This window comes from Balaenoptera musculus, chromosome 12 (assembly GCF_009873245.2).
Source record: "Balaenoptera musculus isolate JJ_BM4_2016_0621 chromosome 12, mBalMus1.pri.v3, whole genome shotgun sequence".
NCBI lineage: Eukaryota > Metazoa > Chordata > Mammalia > Artiodactyla > Balaenopteridae > Balaenoptera > Balaenoptera musculus.
In genome coordinates, this window is record NC_045796.1 from 53,251,604 (window position 1) to 53,260,212 (window position 8,609).

The window sequence follows — 8,609 nt, forward strand, 5'->3', positions numbered from 1 at the left end:
CCTGCAATCTGTCATTTATCTTCTGACTTTGCTTATGATTTTTTTTGGAGAGGAATGCATGTTTTAACAAATTTTAATTTTTATATAGTCAAAGGTATCAATCTTCTCTTTTAAGGTTTTTGGATTTTGTGTAATAGTTAGAAAGACCTAATCTATTTTGAAGTTATAAAAAATTCTTCTGTGTTCTATTCTAACATTTTTATAAATTCATATTCATATTGATCTTGTAGGGGAGGAAAAACTATTTTCCCTCGATATTTCCGAATTCTTGGCTGAGACTCCTGTAATAAAAGACAGATTAACTGGAGAGAGACAAACAGAAGTTTATTAACATGAGTACGTCATGTGTATATGGGAGACACCCAGGGAAAAATGAGGAACTCCCTGAAGTGGCTTAGAATTTAACATTAAATGCCATCTTAATAGGGAAAGGAGATGGGGGATGGAGGCCTCCTAGGGTGGGTAAATGATATTCAGGAAAGATGAATGGGCTCTTGGAAGAGTAGATGGGAGGTCCGACAGTTTGTGACAAAGTTTGTCTGGGTGCCGTGTCAATGTCTAGTCTCATCTCCTGGGACAAGTCACTCTTCCCCTGGTTGATGTGGCTCCGGGGAGGGAATATATGACAACTGAGTTCCTTTTGGAGGATCGGCCATTAGGCAGATAAGGGGAGTTCAGAGAAAGCCTCTCCCTGCATTTGCTGTTTTTCAAGTGCCTTCAGCTCAACATAATCAATGTACCAAAGCATCGTATTTTAACAAAGCCATATGTTTGGGGGTGGCATGTCCTAAACTCCCATGGTCATATTTTTGGGTGCATATTCTGCTGCCTTTCAGTGTTTTTATTTGTGTGGAATTTATTCTGTGTCTATTTGCTTCCAGATGGCTATCCAGTTGTGCTGACACTGTGAATTGAGTAGTCCCGTTTTTTCCTTAAATGCTGGGGACACTGCCTCACAGATTGTGGCAGTCTCATTCCTGAGCAATGCGGGGTGTGGGAGTGGAGGTGCTGACAAAGCAGAGGCCCCAGGGCGATCCTCCCATTTGCTGTAACGGCAGAGCAGAGGCTTCTCCCAGGTACTAAGGCCTTCTTGACTTAGAGACAGTCTGCTGTCCAGGGATGTGCTCACAGGGGATCCCAAGTGGTGGCCGCCCCGCCCCCTCCCCCCTCCACGGGGAATGCAGCAGGTCAGAGCCACTGCACTCAGGGGTGGAATTAGGCTTTGGGCCTGAATAAATAATTAGAAATTGGCTGCTGAGAGAATGTCCCTGGTGATTGCTTCCTGTGGAATTTTGCTGGGTGGCACACAGAGTTTTATTACCCAATTAAAATACAGCAGATTAAATCGTGCAAAAGGAAGATGGAGTGGGCAGTAAATCTACCATGGAATGGGCTGTGGAAGGCCCACTGAAAGGCATGAATTGATGGGTCAGAGAGAATCAAGAAAAGGAGTAATCAGGTTTTGCCAAAAGAAATGACTAACCTGGTGTATTCTTGGGAGGGAGACTGAATATTTGCCTTGGGGTGGGGCTAGGGGTGTTGGCACTGGGAAAAGAAAAGTTTTTCAAGTTTCCTGAGAAGACCCTGGGTGGAAGAGAAATAGAGGGCAGGTAAAGGCAGCCAGAGGTAACACCAACAATCTTTGCTGGTGAAGTGACAGCTTTGTGTAACATATAAACACTGACTACATATGGGTGATTCGGTGGCACCCATTGCCCAGTGCTACGTACTTGAATGATCAAGTCACAACAAGTTCTAAAATTTTAGCAATGTAAGACGAGGCAGGATTATCATATTAACTACACATTGAAATGTAATTTCTTGTTGTATTAGTCTGCTAGGGTTGCCATAACAAAGTACCACAACTGGTTGGCTTCTACAACAGAAATTTATTATCTCACAGCTCTGGAGGCTGGAAGTCTGAGATAAAGGTGTCAGCAGGGTTGGGCTTCCCTGGTGGCACAGTGGTTAAGAATCCGCCTGCCAATGCAGGGGACACGGCTTTGAGCCCTGGTCCGGGAAGATCCCACATGCCACGGAGCAATTAAGCCCGTGAGCCACAACTCCTGAGCCTGCGCTCTAGAGCTCGTGAGTCACAACTACCGAGCCCACGTGCCACAACTACTGAAGCCCGTGCACCTAGAGCCTGTGCTCCGCAACAAGAGAAGCCACTGCAGTGAGAAGCCAGAACCACAACAAAGAGTAGCCCCTGCTCACCACAACTAGAAAAAGCCCGTGCACAGCAACAAACACCCAACGCAGCCAAAAAAAAAAAAAAAAAGGTGTCAGCAGGGTTGGTTCCCTCTGGGGGCTGTGAGGGAGGGATCTGTCCAAAGGTCTCTCTCCTTGTCTTGTGGGTGGTCACCTTCTCCCTACATCTCGTCACATCCTCATCCCTCTGTGCATGTCTGTGTCCAAATTTTCCCTTTTATAAGGACAGAAGTCATATTGGATTAGGGTCCACTCTAATGACTTCATTTTAACTTGATCACCTCTGTAAAGACTGTATCTCCAAATGCTCACATTCTTGGGTAGTGGGTGTTAAGAGTTCAGCATATGAATTTTGGGGGCATGCAATTCAACCCATACACTTGACTATCTTGAAAAATAGCAATTTTCTTATTTATGTGTATAGTTCCACATTCCCTACCCCGCAGCATATTGATACATCTTTTTCATAGTTCTCACGGAGCTGATTTGCAGAGGTAGGTTTTAGCTCACTGGTGAGACCCTGAGACTGCAGTGATAGATGCATTTGCTCCTGTTTGGTACTTGATGAAGGGGGCAAACATTGGTTGTTCTTATGGTAATGGTGAGGAGGTAAATATTTCTCTCTGGAAAAGATGAAGAGACCTGTGAGCCTCCCTCTGGCTTCCCTTTCCACCTTGCTTAGGGCTGCCAGATGTTGCACTTGAGACCAATTGGTCTGCCGTTTGCACCTTCTGAAAGGAATTTATCAAGTGTGTCCATATATGAGCATATCACATATATCCAAGATTTTAGTTGAAACCATCCAGCTGCCCTCATCTGGCCTGGACCTTGGGCCTGCTGCATGTCTGGCCATTGAATAAAATGGAGCATAGAAACGGTAGGAGTTGTCTTTGAATTGTGTCAACATTAATGTCCTTGCCTTTGTCCTGAAGCAAAGCAGATTAATAATGAAGATAAAAGTCTGTGTGCCAGACGGCTGGGTCCCTGGAGCTTGACTCTGAACCTCAGCCTGTATCTGTCGATAAGGACAAGGCTCACTCCCCAGCTCATGAAGGCTGCGTCTGGCACGGATAGATCCCCCAGTCTAGAAGCCATCCTTGATTGCTTGTTGATGTAAACGGATTCCATTCATTCGTTCAGCAAATACTTATTGAACAGCTGCTCTGCGCTAGTCACTCTTGCAGGTGATAGGGATGTGGTAGAGATCAAAACAAAGACATCCATCCTCATGGATTCATGGACTTTACCATCTGGTCAGGCTAAACAGTTAGCATCATAGATACAGTGATAAATTCTAAAAACAGTAAAGCAGGGTGAGGGGAATAGGAATGTGGGGCTCAGGACAGAGCTACAATTTTTTAAAGAGTAGGTCTCATTAAGAAGGTGACATCTGAGCAAAGATTTGAAGGAGCAGAAGAAGTTAGCCTCGTGGCTCTTGGGGCCAGTGTTTCAGCAGAGAGAGCAGCCAGAGGCCCTAAGTTCCTCATCTGGAGTGTGCCCAGTGAGTGTAGACAAGAGCGAGGAGGCCATTGTGACTGCAGGGGAGTTTTCCAAAGAGAGGAGAGTAGGTGAGGCGGGGTGGGTGGGGCAGAACACATCCTTCTAGGTCTTTAAAAGAATTTTGGCTCTTATCTTAACAGTAAGGAAACCCATTCCAGCATTTTAAACATTGGAGGTAAATGAGCTAAATTATTTTTACCTTATTAGAAGGTACATAAAGATCATTCTGGTTTCTCTGCTGAGAATAGGTCATAAGAAGGAGAGGGGAGAAGCAGGGACAGCAGTTGGGAGTCCCTGCTGTAACCTAAGCTGATGGATTCTCCAACTGGGAGGAGCCGTGGTCGGGGCAGGTGGTCAGGTTCTGGAGGTATTTGGAAGGTAGAGCCTAGAGGATTTCCTGATGAATGGGACACTGGAATGAGAGGAAAGAAGTCACGGAGGACACTAAAGGTTTGGCCTGAGTCTCTGGAAGGATGGAGTTGCCATCGTCTGAGAAGGAGTGGGCTGTGGGTAGAGCAGATTGTGGAGGAGGATCAGGAGTTCAGTGCTGGACACGCTGAGTGTGAGATGCTCCTTTGTTCTCATCAGAACCAAGTAGAGATGAATAGGTACACTGGGACCTCATCACTCAGTCCTGGGAGGGTGTCATATTTAAATAAATACTGTCCCCAAAGGCGAAGGAGAGAGATAGATGGTGCTATGGTCTGAATGTTTGCATCCCCCCTCACCCAATTCATACGTTGAAATCCTAACCCCCCAAAGGTGATGACCTTAGAAGGTGAGGCCTTTCAAAGGTGCCTAGGTCATGAAGGTGGAGCCCTCCTGAACGGGATTAACGCTCTTATAGAAGACACCTCACAGAGCTCCCTAGCCCCTTCCACCGTGTGTGGACATGGAGAGAAATCTGGGCTCTGATTCAGAGGAGGGCCCTCACCTGACCGTGCTGGCACCCTGGTCTCTGACTTCCAGCCTCCAGAACTCTGAGCAATAAATTTCTGCTCTCTATAAGCCAGGCTTGTGATTTGGTATTCGGTATACTTGTTACAGCAGCCCGAATGGACTAAGGCAGGTAGATAGAGAAACAAGAAATTACTTTCTTTACTCTGGTCTCTGCAAGGACATCAAAGAAGATCTAGGTCTCAGTCCCACGCAGGCCTTCTCCTGTCCCTCTCCTTTCCTCCCCAAACTCTGCTGTAATCCCTACTCCCCTCGCTGGTCACTGCATTCCCTCAAAGCACTCTTTCTCTTCAGCCTCAGTGTGTTGGCTCCCAGCTCTGGAGTCTCTTGAGGTTGTAGACTGACTACATCTCTTTGAACTTGAAGGGTAGCAGAGTATGCCACCCCAAGCTGTACCACTTTGGCATAAGGATTACTTTGAGTTGAAGGCATTTGAGAAGAAGCAGGTCCAAGAAACGTTCTCTGGCCTCCTCCTATTTGCCTAAAAGTAGGACATAAATTTGGAAAGATGTTCCCCTCCCCACTCTACCAGGAAGGACAGAAGTTAATCACCAGAGACCCCTATCAACCCAGAGGTGGCATCAAAGGAATCTGCATAACAAACCTTGCTAATACTAGCGCTCAACAATATGAGCAAAAGAATTCATGTTGTTCTTTTGTTAAGATGCTGTATAAGCCCAAGTTCTAACCAGCGCTTTTAGTTATTCGTCCCTGAGTGTTCCCATGTGTATGCATGAAGCTCATGGTCATAAACTTCTGTTCTTGTTTTTGTCTTGTTAATCTCTCTTTTGTCAGTCTAATTTACAAGGCTCCAGCTGGAGAACCTGGGAAGTAGAAGAAAGACAGTTTTTTCCTCCCCCACAAACTCTTTCCCTCCTTCTTTGGCTTCCCCATCACACAATGTCCAGAAAGAAATGTGGCAGGAGTGGCCTGTCCTCAGAGACTGGGGTACAGCTGAGAAAAAGGGACCAAAAATGTTGGGATCCTCACTGGCAGATTAAGGGAGCAGAGAAGTTGGCAAACTCACCAGTGTTAATACATGTTGCCCTCCCATACGTGCACATGTGGATGCATGGTGGTCCTTGGCCTGGCGAGGTTGTCTCTGGTCTGGACCATCTCAGGTCACCTTTATAGCCACATCTGGATAAGGTCAGGAGAAACACCCACAAGGTTACATAAATGTGAACTATTTTACACGTTTGCACTTGACAAATAATACTTTTAAGCTCCCTCACCTCCACTCTCCACCAGTAATGAGTACTAATTCTCATGAATTCATCATTATTTAGATTCATAGAGTGAGTCTCACATACTCGATAGAAGGCAAGGACCTGCAGTCCCGTTACTTATCAGCAAACAGTTCACTCAGCATTACTAAATGTATTATCTGGGCCAGGCCCTGAGCCAGATACCAAGATGACTAAGTGAATTGGACATACAGCTCTTGGGGTGTGTGGGGAGGCAGGTAATGTCAATATCCAGTAGTAGGGGCTGTGATGGAAGGGCTTCATCTGCAGCTGGGGGCTATGCTCCCCCCAGCCAAGAGGTGGGCCAAGAAGACTTACTCAGGAATTTGCATCTTTAAAAAAAATTCCTAATTCTTGGAAATTCTAAGTAAATTCATCAGGCCATCATCCAAAGAGATTGTCCACTCCTTCCAGCTGCCCCTCTGTCTACTCTCTGGGTTCCGTGACCCCCAGTGTAATTACTCCAGATGGCCTGTTTCGTTGCTGCCATTCATCACCAGTCCTCTAGCTTCAGAGTGGCAGATGGGCTTGTCTTATTCACCGCTGCTTCCCCAAGACCTCAGGGGGCTCAGGAATTGGCTGACTTGTTGAATGAATGGATGGAGAGATAAATGAGTCCCCTATTAATAGAACTACATTATGCATTGTTTTGAGTACATCTACAAGTTTTGAAAGTACTACATGCTCACTACTGAGATTTTTCTTTCTTTTTTTCAGTGAGAACACATCGTTAATTTTTTAGTGAGAGTCAACTGGAAATAAGATTTGTGTCAGAGAAATAGTCCTTATACCTATTTTTTGGGGAAAAAGTATTGTGTCAAACCAAGGCTATCCTATCTTCACCTTGATCCAAGATATGTGTAAGATTTTTTAAAAAGAAAGATAATGTTCTGTATTCAATTTATTTAACAAAGTAATTGCATTTTCCCATTATGAATATTATATAAACTCACATAGAAAAATTGAAAAGAAAACATATATATTTTTAAAAATTAATTTCTTTTTTATTTTTGGCTGTGTTGGGTCTTCATTGCTGCGTGTGGGCTTTCTGTAGTTGTGGTGAGCAGGGTCTACTCTTTGTTGCGGTGCATGGGCTTCTCATTGCAGTGGCTTCTCTTGTTGCGGAGCACGGACTCTAGGCTCACAGGCTTCAGTAGTTGTGCCACATGGGCTCAGTAGCTGTGGCTCGCGGGCTCTAGAGCACATGCCAAGTAGTTGTGGCGCACGGGCTTAGTTGCTCCACGTCATGTGGGATCTTCCCGGGCCAGGGCTCGAACCCGTGTCCCTTGCATTGGCAGGCATATTCTTAACCACTGTGCCACCAGGGAAGTCCCAGAAAACATATTTTGATGTATTTTCTTCCAATAATTTTTTTTTTTTTTTTTTTTGAATCTGATGTTTATGTTAGCTTGAGGGGCTTAAGGGGAGATGAATGAGGTGGCAGTGCTGAAGAACAAATCCTAAAATTGTCATTGTCACACTTATCCTGTGGCTCTTAAGAAATTACAGTGCGGCTTTGCTTCTATCCAACAGGCCTTTGCTGCTTGCTTTTTTTTTTTTTTTTAATGGATTTAATTAATTAATTAATTTATTTATTTTTGGCTGTGTTGGGTCTTCGTTTCTGTGCGAGGGCTTTCTCTAATTGTGGCAAGCGGGGGCCACTCTTCATCGCGGTGCGCAGGCCTCTCACTATCGCGGCCTCTCGTGTTGCGGAGCACAGGCTCCAGACGCGCAGGCTCAGTAGCTGTGGCTCACGGGCCCAGTTGCTCCGCGGCATGTGGGATCTTCCCAGACCAGGGCTCGAACCCGTGTGCCCTGCATTGGCAGGCAGATTCTCAACCACTGCGCCACCAGGGAAGCCCCAATAATTTTTCTATGTCTAGGGTTTTTTTGTTTTTGTTTTTGTTTCTACAACCACACTCATTTTAACTAAAATTCTTAAGTGTGAAGTGTAAAACCTTGGGCACCGGCCTGATTGCCCTCTAAAATGCCTTCTTAAGATTTGGAAAGACTTATCCAAATAAGAAAGTTAGGCAATATAATTAAATGGGTGCTGTAACTGGGTCAAATCAGGGGAATAAAATTCTCCACACAGTGAAAATAAAGCCTAAAATGATACTCAACAAAGAGAACATAAAGAGAGGCAGTTATGGCTGCTACTGGAGGTGAAGGAGAAACCAGAAGCCACTCTGGGCCTTTTAAGCGTATCGCAACTAAGAGCCACCTTCACTAGTCTGTGGGAATCAGCAAGATACCCAGGTAGCAGAGGGAAGCATCAGGGGAGCAAAGGTACGGTGGAGGAGTTAATGATTTATTTGCATCAAATTAATACATGGAAGTGAATTAAAATAAATCCCTGACACTGGTAGCATTTATCTTGGTGTCAGCAGGGAATCAGAGAGCCAAGAATTTCAGCTGTTCCTCAGATTAAGTCACTGGTCACAGGAAATAGGCTATGTTAGAAATGTGGTCAGTGCTACACCTTCCTCTGTCAGACCATGTTGAGAATAACCCAGGTATGTGTATGATAGCAAATCTTCTGAAAAAGAAAAGGAAATTTCTGTTTCGGTGGCAACCATTTTCAGAGCACCGCCTCCCCTGTCCCCCTCCCCCTCACCTCCCATGGACTTTATTAGGGTTTCTTGAGGAGACAGAACTTTTCCTTTACCTTCTTAGTGACTCCGGCTGGGCCTG